The sequence below is a fragment of the Pelodiscus sinensis genome, chromosome 3 (assembly GCF_052426305.1).
Source record: "Pelodiscus sinensis isolate ZL-2025 chromosome 3, ASM5242630v1, whole genome shotgun sequence".
NCBI classification, from domain to species: domain Eukaryota; kingdom Metazoa; phylum Chordata; order Testudines; family Trionychidae; genus Pelodiscus; species Pelodiscus sinensis.
In genome coordinates this window covers 21,830,860-21,844,392 of record NC_143054.1, presented here as the reverse complement: position 1 = coordinate 21,844,392, position 13,533 = coordinate 21,830,860, and positions in this window count along the sequence as shown.

Here is a 13,533-nt window from a genome sequence, read left to right as displayed (position 1 = left end):
TAATAATATATTAACCCTTCATATGCCATTTGTAAATGGAACCTTTGTATAAATGTTGACTGATATGGTGAAATACTGACAATCATATCATACAAATGTGATTATTATACGATACCTTGTGCCTATATAAAACTTTTACTCTTGGGAACTGTCACTAGAGTCATATAAGTGAAGTTAGGATTTTAGAATTGTTGAGAGAATGTATATTTTATAGATAGGAAAATGCTTGGGTGCTTATGTATTGAAATGCACCAACATCAAGTGTGTTGATCAGTAGCTCACTTTTCTAATTCCATGGTCTTGCTATATGAGAGAAATGCAGACACGATCCTACATCAGCCACCTCTGATGTGCTCTGCAGTCACTTAAATGTTATGGCACTGGCTGAATGATTGTTTGGAGAGGAGGTTAATTGGGTGTTGGGAAGCATAGGAAGTTTGCAAGGCCTCGATAGGTAAGGATATGTCTACACTACCGCGCTAATTCGAATTAATGCCATCTGTCACTACTGAGAACATCCTCTCTCCATCCTCTTTGGAACCTCCCTTAAGGAAGTTGAAGGCTTCTATCAAATCCCCCCTCACTCTTCTCTTCTGCAGACTAAACAGACCCAACTCCCTCAGCAGCTCCAGCCCCCTAATCATTTTGTTTGCCCTCCGCTGGACCCTCTCCAATGCGTCCACATCCTTTTTGTAGTGGGGAGCCCAGAACTGGACACAATACTCTAGATGTGGCCTCACCAGAGCCGTATAAAGGGGAATAATGACATCTCTGGATCTGCTGGAAATGCTCCTCTTAATGCAACCTAATATGCCATTAGCCTTCTTGGCTACAAGGGCACACTGTTGGCTCATATCCAACTTCTCATCCACTGTAACCCCCCCAGGTCCTTTTCTGCAGAAGTACTACTTAGCTGGTTGGTCCCCAGCCTGAACAATGCTTGGGATTCTTCCGTCCCAAGTGCAGGACTCTGCACTTGTCCTTGTTGAACCTCATCAGATTTCTTGTGGGCCAATCCTCCAATTTGTCTAAGTCACTCTGGACCCTATCTCTGCCCTCAACCATATCTACTTCTCCCCCTAGCTTAGTGTCATAGTGTCATCTGCAAACTTGCTGAGGGTGTAATCCATCCCCTCATCCAGGTCATTAATAAAGATATTGAACAAAACCGGTACTAGAACCGAACCTTGGGGCACTCTGCTAGAAACTGACTGCCATCCTGATATCGAGCCACTGATCACTACCCCTGGGTCCGGCCTTCTAGCCATCTTTCTATCCATCTTACTGTCCATTTATCCAATCCATATTCCCTTACCTTGCTGGCAAGAATATTGTGGGAGACCGTATCAAAAGCCTTGCTAAAGTCAAGGTATATCACATCTACTGACTTTCCCATGTCCACAGAGTCAGTTACCTCATTGTAGAAGCTAACCAGATTGGTCAGGCACGACTTGCCCTTTGTGAATCCATGCTGACTATTCCTAATCACTTTCCTCTCTTCCAAGTGCCTCAAAATGGATTTCTTAAGGATCCCTTCCATGATTTTTCCAGGAACCGAGTTAAGACCAACCGGCCTATATTTCCCTGGATCGTCCTTCTTCACTCTTTTGAAGATGGGCACTACATTTGCCTTTTTTCACTCATCCGGGATGTCTCCCGATCTCCATGACTTTTCAAAGATAATGGCCAAAGGCTCCTCAACGACATTTGCCAACTCCCTTAGTACCCTCGGATGCATTAAGTCTGGACCCATGGATTTGTGTACGTTTAGCTTTTCTAAGTAGTTCCTAACCTGTTCTTTACCCACCAAGAGCTGTCGATCTTCATCCCTTCTTGTATCACTTAGCGCATTAGTCCAGGAGCCGAACTTGTCCATGAATACAGAGGCAAAGAAAGCATTGAGTACTTCAGCTTTCCCCACATCATCTGTCACTAGGTTACCTCCTTCATCTAGTAGAGGCCCCACACCCTCTCTGATCGCCTTCTTCTTGTTAACATGCCTGTAGAAACCTTTCTTGTTATCCTTCACATCCTTTGCCAGTTGCAATTCCACTTGCGCTTTCGCCTTCTTGATAACCCCCCCGGCATTCTCGAGTTACGCATTTAAACCCCTCTCTGGTCATTTGTCCAAGTTTCCACTTTTTGTAAGCTTCTTTTTTGTGCTTAAGTTCACCAAGGATTTCCCCTGTAAGCCAATCTGGTCTCCTACCATGTTTGCCTCTCTTGCTACTCATCGGGAAGGTATCTTTCTGTGTCTTCAGTAAGGCTTCTTTAAAATACTGCCAGCTGTCCTGGACTCCTTTCCCCTTCATGTTAGCATCCCAGGGGATTCTACACATAAGGTCTTGGAGGGAGTCAAAATCTGCTTTTCTGAAGTCCAAGGTGTGTATTTTACTACTCTCTTTTCTTCCTTTGGTCAGGATCCTGAAATTTACCATCTCATGATCACTGTTTCCCAAGTTGTCACCCACCTCTACTTCCCCTATTAGTTTCTCTCTGTTTGTGAGCAGAAGGTCAAACTGCGCACAGCCCCTAGTTGGATCCTTCAGCACTTGTACCAAGAAGTTATTCCCATCATTCTCCAAAAACTTCCTGGATTGCCTGTGTAGCATTGGGGAGAATATGGTAAAGAGAGTAACACGGGCTTCTCTGCTGTTTGCTTCAATGCTAGGTTCTGTGAGCCCTGGAAAAGCAATACAGAAGCTCAATTTCCTTTCTCTGCAGCAGGCAGATGTGGGTTTATCTATCCTCCATGACAATCTCATCTTAATCCCATCTGGGACTATCAATCCAGTTTAAAAATGTGTCAAAGAGAGATGGACTGGCATAAGAACTTCCTTTATGAAGATACCTGAACACTCAGAAGTTAAGTCTTAATTTGGGTCAGATTCTGAGCCCTTTGGGGCATGTCTAAACTAGGAAATTATTTCGAAACAACTAAATTCAACCTAATTCCCTATTTTACAAAATCAAAAGGTGTCCCAACCAGTGTTCCCTCTAAGCTGTGTGGCAGCTCAGCTCCACAGGTGATTAATCAGTCCCCCCAATCAGAGGCTCAGCATCCATGCATGGAGCTGATTGACAGGGCAGGGCTGATTAATCACCAGTGAAGCTGTGCTGCCATGCACCTTAGTGGGAACATTGATTCCCACTACGGGGAAGCCTCAAAATTAGTCCAAGGCAGGCTCTGTTCATGTCAGCATGCTACCTTGACTTAGAACCCCAGGAAGCACCATGGAATAATTAGTTCGAATTACTCTGGGGAGTAGTTATTTTGAAATAGCAGCACCAGAGCATCCACACTAATGCTATTTCGAAATAACTATTTTGAAATTAGCGTTATTCCCTGAGGAAAGCAGGAGTATAGATTTTGAAATAAGCAGCCATTATTTCAAAATAACGGGCTTGGTAGTGTGGACTCCCCACTTTTAAATTCAATCTAAGGGGGGTTATTTCAAAATATTGCCCTAGTGTAGACCAGGGCTCCATTACCTTGGTGCTCAGTTACTCAGATAAGGTTACCAAACTGAGCTAAAATTCAGCATTGGGACAATGGGGCTCAGAATCTGGTTTGGTGTGCTTATCTCTAGTATCAAATACAAGACTTCTGCTTCCCCCCCCCCCCCCTTTGTTCAGGGTAGCAATGGTTCCATCACTAAGGCCTTTTCATTTTAGTAGGACTAAACAAGCAGCCATGGGGAGGATTATTTACTCTGGGGCCAGCAAATGTTATTCTTGCCTTTGTCTAAATGAGCTATTTGTGAACCCTGTGTCCGTAATTCTAGTTGCTTGAGATGTTGATTGAAAAATCATTCAACAAATATATAACAGGGACCTTGATGATAATATGGGCTTCCATATTTCCTGAAAAGCCAAATAATAGGTTCATTCTTGCTCACATTTCCTATCCCTGTACAAATATTTCCACTGAACCTTGGGCCACTATGTTTAAAATCTTCTTTCTGATTATTTGCATCCTTCAGTCCATACTTGAATAAACATGAATGAGTTCACTACATTGCTGGTAGAATTTTGTTGTAATAATTTTTTTGAAATTGTGAATGTCTGGCCATTGTGTTTCCCATTTCATTCATTTTGCCAGTTAAAGGGTCATCTTTAACTTTACTTCTGTATTATCCATTCATTTAGGTTTTTTAGAGAGGTCCATAATTCAGCAGGAGCCCGGTCCATGTTCTGGACAGCAGTAAAAATGTTAAGCTCATCAATAGTGTTGTAATGAAAAGCAACAGGTCATCCTGATATAAAATAGCATTCCTACAATGATACCATGAACTCCAAAGAAATCCCCCTAGCCCAGCCAACCTCCACCCCAACCCCTAGGAGGAAAGATGATTGTTATATCTTTGGTGCATCATATCTTTGTATTCCTAATCTCAGCTGTAGCCCCTAGGCATGACAGGTAAATATTAAGTAATGTATATGGTTGTTGGGACATTCATTTAAAGGTTTATAAAGTAGAGATTGTACCTTTAGTCTGGCACCCTTGGGACCTGACTGGTGCCAAACCAGAGAATCTGCCATGGGAGGTCAATATTGTCTAGCAGCATTACCAACATTTCCACAACTTACTGGGCTCTGGACATTTAAGGGTAACTTAGAGTTAAACAACAGCACAGAACACTGACAGCTGGGACAGGTAGCTATAAACAAACTTTATAGGACTGCAGGAAACTTGCCCACACCCATGAATGGACATCCAACTAACTAAAATCATGCTGGACAATGGATATTGCGAGACCAGACAGTGCCAGATTAGAGAGACTCAACTTGTGCTTTAAGCCTCTTAGATGAAAGTGACCATCTATGAGGTTAAACTATTTTATCGTTTGCAATTTTTATTATTATTTATTTTATTAGTCTGAATCGAACTGGTATTTGTCACTGTAGTGGGTTCCTATTTGGAAATCATGGGAGGGTGGGTGGGCAAAGCCCGCCCACCTTCTAAAAGCCCCTCCCCAGCCTTACGGGAGGGACACTGGACCCATGTCCAATTAATTGCTTGGGACAAATAATGACAAAAGGGTCAGGGGGTGCGGGCTAAAGGTTCAAAATAAGGGAGCCGGATGGGGACACGGAGCAGAGAACCCTGGACAGTGCCCACTGCTCCTCAAAGCTATCGAAGGAGCCAGTGGTCACCGCCCAGAGGAACTCTGCCCGGATTCGTGAAGCCAGGGAGGAACGGAAATAGGCCCCACAGTCGCAGAGAACCCCCTCGTCCAACATCCTGCTCCTGGTATTATAGATGGTGGTCTTTGCTAGGGCCAGGAGCAGGTTGACGAGGAGGTCTCGCGACTTTGTGGGGCCATGGATAGGGTGTGCGTATATGAAAAGGTGAGGGGAGAAGTGCAGCCAGAACCTCAGTAAGAGGTTCTGGAGGAGCCGGAATAGGGGCTGCAACCTGGCGCATTCCAGATACGCGTGCGCCAGGTTTTCCCTCACGCCGCAAAAGGGGCAGGCTTCTGGGATAGGGGTGAACCGCGCCAAGTACACACTGTAGTGGGTTGGAGTGGCCACCCACTGACCCCGAGGGGGAAATGCCCTTCCCTGAGCCATGGTGGGCTCACCTGGGAGGAAGCCAGGGGGCGGGGTCAGGGATATAAAAGGACTGCCTGCAAGGCCAGTGGCGGCCCTGCCAGGAAGGGAGCCAGAAGCCTTCTCTCCTCAGCCAGCAAGGGAGCCAGAGGCCTTCACGTCCCAGAAGGCTTCCCGATCCCGCCTGCTGAGGAGCCAGAGCTGAAGGGGGAACCGGAGTCAGAGGAAGCGGACAACTGGCCTGGGCCTCTGGGCCCTCTGCTGTTGTGGCCGGAGATTCCCAACCTTTGCAGCCTGGAGGACCTGCCACAGAGTCAGGAACAAAGTACAGAGGGGAGAACTGGAGCCTGCCCAGGGATAACCAACCTTGGTCTGGCTGAGGGTCATTGGGCTGCAGTGTGGACCTGCACTGACCCCATCATAACAGGTCAGTGAGTTTTGGATGGGATCCCTGCCGACCTAGCAGCTGACTACCGGGCTCTGGGCTTGGGCACGGTGGTGTAGGGAGGGCCTGCGTTCCCCCTGCCACCCCTTGATTGGGTGGCAGTCTCCCCTCCTGCAGTTTGTAGCCACAGCCAAAGTGCCTGAATCCCTCCTGAACAAGGAGACAGACTTCTTACCAGGGCTTACTGGTTGTGAACCAGTCAGCTTGCTTGGTGTGAAGCCCTTGCCCTGCCCTAGGGCTGGGCCTCTAGCTGTTTAATTTCTGACTGTTTAACTGTGCTAGCCTCCCTTGTGTTTGGGGCTGGCTCCCTACCTGTTTAATGACTTCAGCCCCTGCCCTGCACCGAGAGCTGAGTTCTTGTTTAACTGGGCTTTTACTTGCCTGCCCTGCATTAAGGCTGGCGTACTGACTGTTTAATTACTGCAGCCCTTGCCCTGTGTTTAGTGGTTGCAGCCTGTAGTGGGTTGGAGTGGTCACCCACTTTACCTCGAGGGGGACACCCCTCATTTCCTGGAGTGCACCCCAATGGGCTACAGTCACTTAGTTCTTCTTCAGTAAAAAGACTGGGTGTGATTTTCATAAGTACCTAAGTGGGGTTCAAAATACATACATTTCTTTTCTGAATGAGAAACAGGTGTTCAGAAACCTATATACCAATAGACATCTAGTGGGATTTTAAAAATGGCTAGGTGCCTAGCTTCTGCTGAAATTGCTTAATCTGATTTTGAAAATCTCATTATTAGGAATTTTTGAAAATTATGTCCAGCATCTTGCATGTTTGATTTCTGCATTTTATTAAATACCAAGAGAAGGCGATGACAACCAGAAGTAGAGTAGCGAATACTAATAAGATAATAAATTGAAATGAATTTTCAGAAACTTGTTCCTCAACAAACCTAGTTTTCACTATTTTATAACTCTGTTTTCTCAAATGAGCAGTATGAACTAAATTTTTTCAGGAATGCCAATGAAAGCTGCAATTGGTTTAAATATGCTATTAAACATTTGCATGTTTTTGGATTTGAATCCATTCACATAATAGAATAATGGATTGTAAGTAGTTCATCAGTAAATAATCCACAATTATGGAGTTTGCAGACTGATTGAAAATAAATAGCAGTATTTTGTATAATTAAGTCATAATTAAACGGCTTTCTATATACAAATGATAAAGTGTCCCTCTGGGCCATGGCCATGAGCTGAGGATTTTATTTAGTTCAATAGCAAAAGTCTCTCAGTGCCAAGTTTACACAAAAGAAAAATTAGTGAATTGCTAGGAATAGAGTTGACTGATTTCTCCATACAATGTAATAATTAGAGCCAGCATTGCCTCTGTATACATTTTGGATACTGACTGTTTTTGCAACTACTTTATATTAACCCCATTGGTATTCAGCAATAGTATTTACTGACCACAAAGCCATATATTTTACATTGTATACAGACTTGATCAAATTGCTGTTTAACTTTTCTGAACACTGTTGTTAGTATGATTCAATGTTCATTTCAAGCAAAGACGGGAAAGCTGGCTTTGCCAAATTTAGAATCAGCTTCAAAAGCATAGGTTCTAGATTCAGAACAGAGTCGAATCTGAGGCTTGAGTTCAGTTGTGCTCTGGCGATATGTGAGTTCCTGTGCTTGTGCGTGTGTAATATCACTGAACCACACACAGAGCCATTGGCAGTGGGGATCAAACATGGGACCTGATTATATGAACCTTTACTTCCTGAACTAAAAGACATAAATCTCTTTAAGATACAGCTATAGCAAACTCATTAACCTGAAAGTGGCCTAGCCACCACTAGAGAGGGACAGATTGGCTCTCTGAGCAGGTATGTTCTCTCTATCTCTCTCTTTTTCTCTCCACTCATACTTTGGAAGTCTAGAAGCAGGACAAGCTAATTTTCTAACAACAATGTGTATTATTTGTACAATGTAGCCTTCTATTTAGAAAATTAAAGCATCAATGGAAACTTGTCCTTTGAAATGGAGTTAAGAGCTAGAGAAACAATTTGCAAAAATTTGTAATATTTAATGAAACCCCAAATGAAAAAAAAAAAATTAAAATGCAAAACATGATTATCTCTAATTTTAAAAAGGATGCATGAATACCCATTCTAATACCATTTAATCAAGGATCTCTCTCTCTATCTCTCAATCTATCTCCCCTAAGTAGAAATAGTAGCATTACATCTATTTTACATGGGCTAAACATGCAGCTTACCTCTGACTGTTTATTAATCAATATAAAATACTAAATTCACTACTGGCATAACTGGGTGCTACTCCATTGCTAATGTCAGTGATGAAGTTTGCTTATTGTCTGTATAATATCCTCTACCACAGACACTTCATGTGATATTCCACTAACATCTCTTTCAGAGTTTGGTCCTGCTTTTTAATAGGAAAAAATGTGAGATTGGCCCAATTCTGCTAAAAATCCTGTAGGCATCACTCAATGACATGACTGTTTGCGTGACCAGACCCTGAGTAAGTTATGCACTTTGATGGTTTTGTTCAGATTGAGAATTACAAAATCTCAGGAGGTTTTGGGAGTTAAAAGCTTTCTTGGGTGGTCACTTCAAGCAGGAAAAGTACAGCAAGGGTGCTATCAGGAGACTGAATCAAAGCTGCAGATCAGGGAGTGGAGACAGGGTTCTTTTTTAGATATATTCTTCATACAGTATTATTTGACTATCAGGTTGCTCATTAACAAGAGCTGACAAAGCATTCTTAACTTGTGCAAACTAAAACACAACTCAGGGCTCCTATTTAATGAGAAACATAGGCGAGCTCTGTTTGCACAGATTTACCCCTGCATAACCATTGCACTGTTTTCCCATCTCTGAAATGGAGAGATGTCCTTTGTAAACCACTTTGAGGGCTGTTGTTGAGAAAGCTAAGTGTCATTATTATTTATTATCTTTTAGTTATTTATTGGAAAACTATATTGTGAGTATGAGCTCATTCTTCTCTGATGGGGAGGTTGGCTTTATTTTGGTGCTTGGAATATCTGTACTGCCTGGCTACATCTTCACTGCGAGTTTTTTCAGCAGAAATATGCTAATAAGGGACTCATTAGCATGAGTCACAATTTTATTAGCATATTTTCTGTTTATTTTTGTGCAAGAGGTTTTTGAGCAAAAAGAAGCCGTGTGGACTTTTTTGTGTGCAGAAACCCTGTTTCGCGCAAAAAACCCACATCCACAGTGCTTCTTTTTCTGCAAAAGCCCCTTGCGCAAAAAGAAATGGCAGAATATATGCTAATGAGATTGTGACTCATGCTAATGAGTCCCTCATTAGCATATTTTCTGCTAAAAAAACTCGGAGTGAAGATGAAGCCCCTTGTGCTACAACTCTGTAGTTGCCTACACTAGCTAATCAACTCTCAGAACAATGCATTTCTGAAGGGCCTCTTGCTGTTCAACTGCTTTCTCACCTTTGGATGACGGAAAACTATTTTTGGAGGATGACAACTGGGGCTATGTCTACACTGCAGGCTTCTTGTGCAAGAACCTTTTTGCAGAAGAGATCTTTCCCAAAAAGTTCGTTCACAAGAGTGTCCATGCTAGAAAAGCGCATCGCAAAAGCAATGCACTTTTGCGCAAGAGAGCACCCACACTGCAAGGATGCTCTTGCACGAGAAAGCTCTGATTGGCCATTGCTTTTTACAATGGGCTGTTTTTGTACAAGAGTTCTTGCGCAAAAAGGCTTATTCCTCATAGAAAAAGGAATAAAAGATGTATGATGTACTGTAAATTTTCTTGTGCGAAAACATGCTTGTATTGTGGACACTCCATGAGTTCTTGCGCAAAAACTTTGCAGTGTAGACATAGCTAAGGAGTTGCACAACAATGGATGCCCTCGACTCCAATGTATAATAGCACCTTCCTCAGGGCATTCTGCACCTTGTAGGATTGATCTTTCACTCTGCAAAATCTCCCACTGAAATTATTAATTTCAATGTTATGAGAACAGGACTGGAGGGGTTTCATGGTCTTTAGGTTATTTACAAAGATTTTAATCTGTCTAGGGCCACTTATAAATAATAGAGCCCTATGTTGAGTGCAGAGACTGGAAACAAAGACTAAAGGACCAGTGACTGTATTGTCACTCATCCCGAGGGCTCCTTTTTTATCATGTAGCCCAAATTAGTCTATTTGGGGAGAACAGTACTACTAAGTGTGAGGCTAGCTGAACTGGGATCAAAATTATATCAATTTTTTTTGTATTTACACTCTATAGATGAAAACATTATTAGGTTGGTGATCTGTGACTTGAACTGGAGACTGTTTCTAGAAGTAATTCAGATTACACCATTATTTTCTGTTAACAAAAGGAACTTAAAAAAAATCTGAACTGTAATCTAACTTAACATTGGAGAACAAAACCTTTTCAAAAACAGTATCAATAGACTATAGTGTCTATTTATACAAGAAGCAAAACACAGGACATTCTAGTATTTGAGGGACAGGAATAAAAAGACCACAGCAGCCAACAATTAAGTCAAGATCTCCAGCCTTCATTCCCTCTGATTATCACTATTTACTTCTAAAGATGCTGTGCAATATTTTTTTCTCATTTTGCAGTCAAGTCCTGTGATATATCTAAAAGAATCTTTCTCTCTCCTGTATTTCTTTCACAAAATCAAAGCCCTGTTCCTAATTTTGGGAGCAGGAATTGGTTGTTGCAGCTTAATTCTAAGAGTAAGCCAAAAAACTTCTGATAAATGAGAAATAGTCCCATTATGTTATTATTCTGTTACCTAAGAAACTATCTTCAAAACAGAAGCCCTCATAAATACTCTGGAGATGCATCAGACACTTTCCGCTGCTGTATAACATTGTGTATATGGTTTGGCAGGAGTTCATCAATGTAGAAGATAAACTAGCACATAGTGCCAGGATTCTATTACTCTTGACCCTAACCTTTGGCTGCATGCTGTTTCCAGTTGTACTCCATCTTAAAAAAAAAAAAAAAGAAGAAGATAGCACCCATTTTTTACCCTTTCCTTTTTAACTTCTGGTTTTAAAATCCCCATAATCTGCCCCTTGTCTGAAATATATTTGAAAAACCAAGTTTTCAGATCTCTTCTCTCTCTGTCTTCTCCCCCTCTCTCTACATTCAGTTTTTTGTTCTGTAAAGCCAGCAGGGATACATATGCAAAGAGAGGCTTTTCCATTCAGAATTCTTTTTGGCTCCAAGCACTAACCAGATCAATAACATAAAATAATATAGAGTAACCCAAACACAAAAAAAGTGGTTTGTTTGTGTATGTTATACTGAGCCCAAGGTATTCATTTATTGTTACCAACTGAAATTGTTAGTGGTAAAAGCATGGGAAAAGAGATGTTGAATTTACGCAGAAAGACATAGAATTATGTAGAGTATAGAGCAAAATTTAAACGTATTTGGTTTCTTTATGGAGCCATGACTTAAACCGTTCAAAAGAATACAAGCGATGATTTGTAAAGCACTTTGTGCCATGGTATAAATACTTGATAGATTACACAGAGTTGGGGAACCTTTTTTGGGTCAGGGGCCACTAGCCCCCAGAAAAATCACCCAGGGGCTGCACACAAATGTGAAGCAAAAAAACCCTCAAACAAACGAAAAACCAAACCCTCACTGACTTGGCCCCCAAATGAGGAGAAAGACACTCTCCCCATTCCCCTCACACACCAGTGCCTAGGGGGCACCAGGCTAGTAGATTTTGTGTGCTCCAGTCCCACGGAGCAGGGAGGTTGAAGCGCCAGCACAGGCTTCCCAGTGCTGGGAGAGGGAAGAGCCCTGAACCTCAGGGGCCAGATCCAGGCAAGCTGAGGGCCACATCCAGGCCCATGGCCTTAGGTTCCCCACCCCTGGATTAGAAGGACAGGAAGGCAGAGTGAACCTAGAGTGTGGTCTTTGGGAATTCTTTGGTTCTTCCTTTGCATTCCCGATTCAGGCAAAACACCGGGAGATGTGAAGGGGAATTTGGCCTGAGTTAAGGAGGGAAGGGTTACACCTTTAGTTTCCCAGCATGGATCAAACTGTCATTGGAAGAAAATGTTTGTAAATATATATATATATATATATATATATATATATATATATATATATATATATATATATATATAAAAATAATATTTCCACTTAAAACACAAGAGGATTGTCTTTGGCAGCTTAAGGTGGAGAGTGTTGTAATTATTTAAGTCTGGGCGAATTCAATGGCTTTTGGTTCTTAGAATAATAACATGGTAATCTTGTCACACTCATCTTGTTATGCAGCTATAAAATAAACAGTAAAGGTATTTTTCTAAGCAAAGGTGTGAGAGCATCCATTACACTTCACAGAAATGCTATATGTGTAAGTACAGAAAAGTTTGGAAACATAATACATCATAATCAGATAAGAATCTCTAATGCATTACAGTTAAAGACAACAAGTATATGTTGCAATACAATTTGCCCAAATGTTTAGCTTAGTTTAGAAGCAGAAAATGTTAACACTGTAATTGCAAACTGTTGATACTGGTTTGTATTTGGGGGGCCAGAACTGAAACTGATATAAACAAACTGTTCCAACAATTAATTTCTTTTTCATCCTGCTTTCTGGTTTCTGATTGCAATGTGTGGTATGTTTTATGGAAAAAAGAACAACACAGGAGAAAATTGCTTTGTGACATTCAGGGCATGGACAGGGATTCAAGAGATTTAGGTTCAATTCCTGGATCTTCCACAAACTCACTGGACTCTGTGACTTTAGACAAATTATTTAATCTCTGTCATGATTTAGACCGCCAATTTTTCAGGACAGATATTTTTCTCTTGCTATGTGTTTGTCAGTGCATAATATAATGGAGCCCAGGAATGGGCTAAGAGCTCTTGATTCTACAGTAATTCAAATAATAAAAATCATTACTGAAGGCAAGAAACTAATGTCCCACAACCTATCTCGGTCCTGGGAACATGTCCATCACTGGGTTATCAGAGTGCCTTAATTAGTAATGGTTCTCATTAACTTTATTTAAAACATATTTGAATGTTTAGGATCAAATCCAGAAATCCTTGTGCAGGCAAAGCTCCCATAGAAAACAGTGTTTTTTCCACAGTATGGGTGACAGGATTTGGCTTTCAATATATTTAAATGGATTGTGTTTTGCTGGGGATTGAATGATTCAGTGGATTGATAATGGGAATGCATCCATCTGGAGATGGAGATCCAGTAGTAGGCACTAGTCTAGCTCTTAGGACCACTGTCTTCAAGTCCCTATTCCACACTGACTTTCTGGGAGACTTTTTGGCTAGCCTCTTTTGATCTCAGCTCCCTACCTGTAAAGTGAAGTTAATAATTCCCTAGCTAACAAGAATGTGGTGAAGATAAATACATTAAAGTTGATGTGGTACTCAGAAACTACAATCCTGGGGCCATGTGTAGATCAATAGTGCACCCATACAGTACCTTTTAGCAGGTCAGTGTATGTACAGAGTTGGTAGTATCAGTGATTGAAGACTGCAGCACAGGAAAAGCACCACTGATTATGAGAATGATT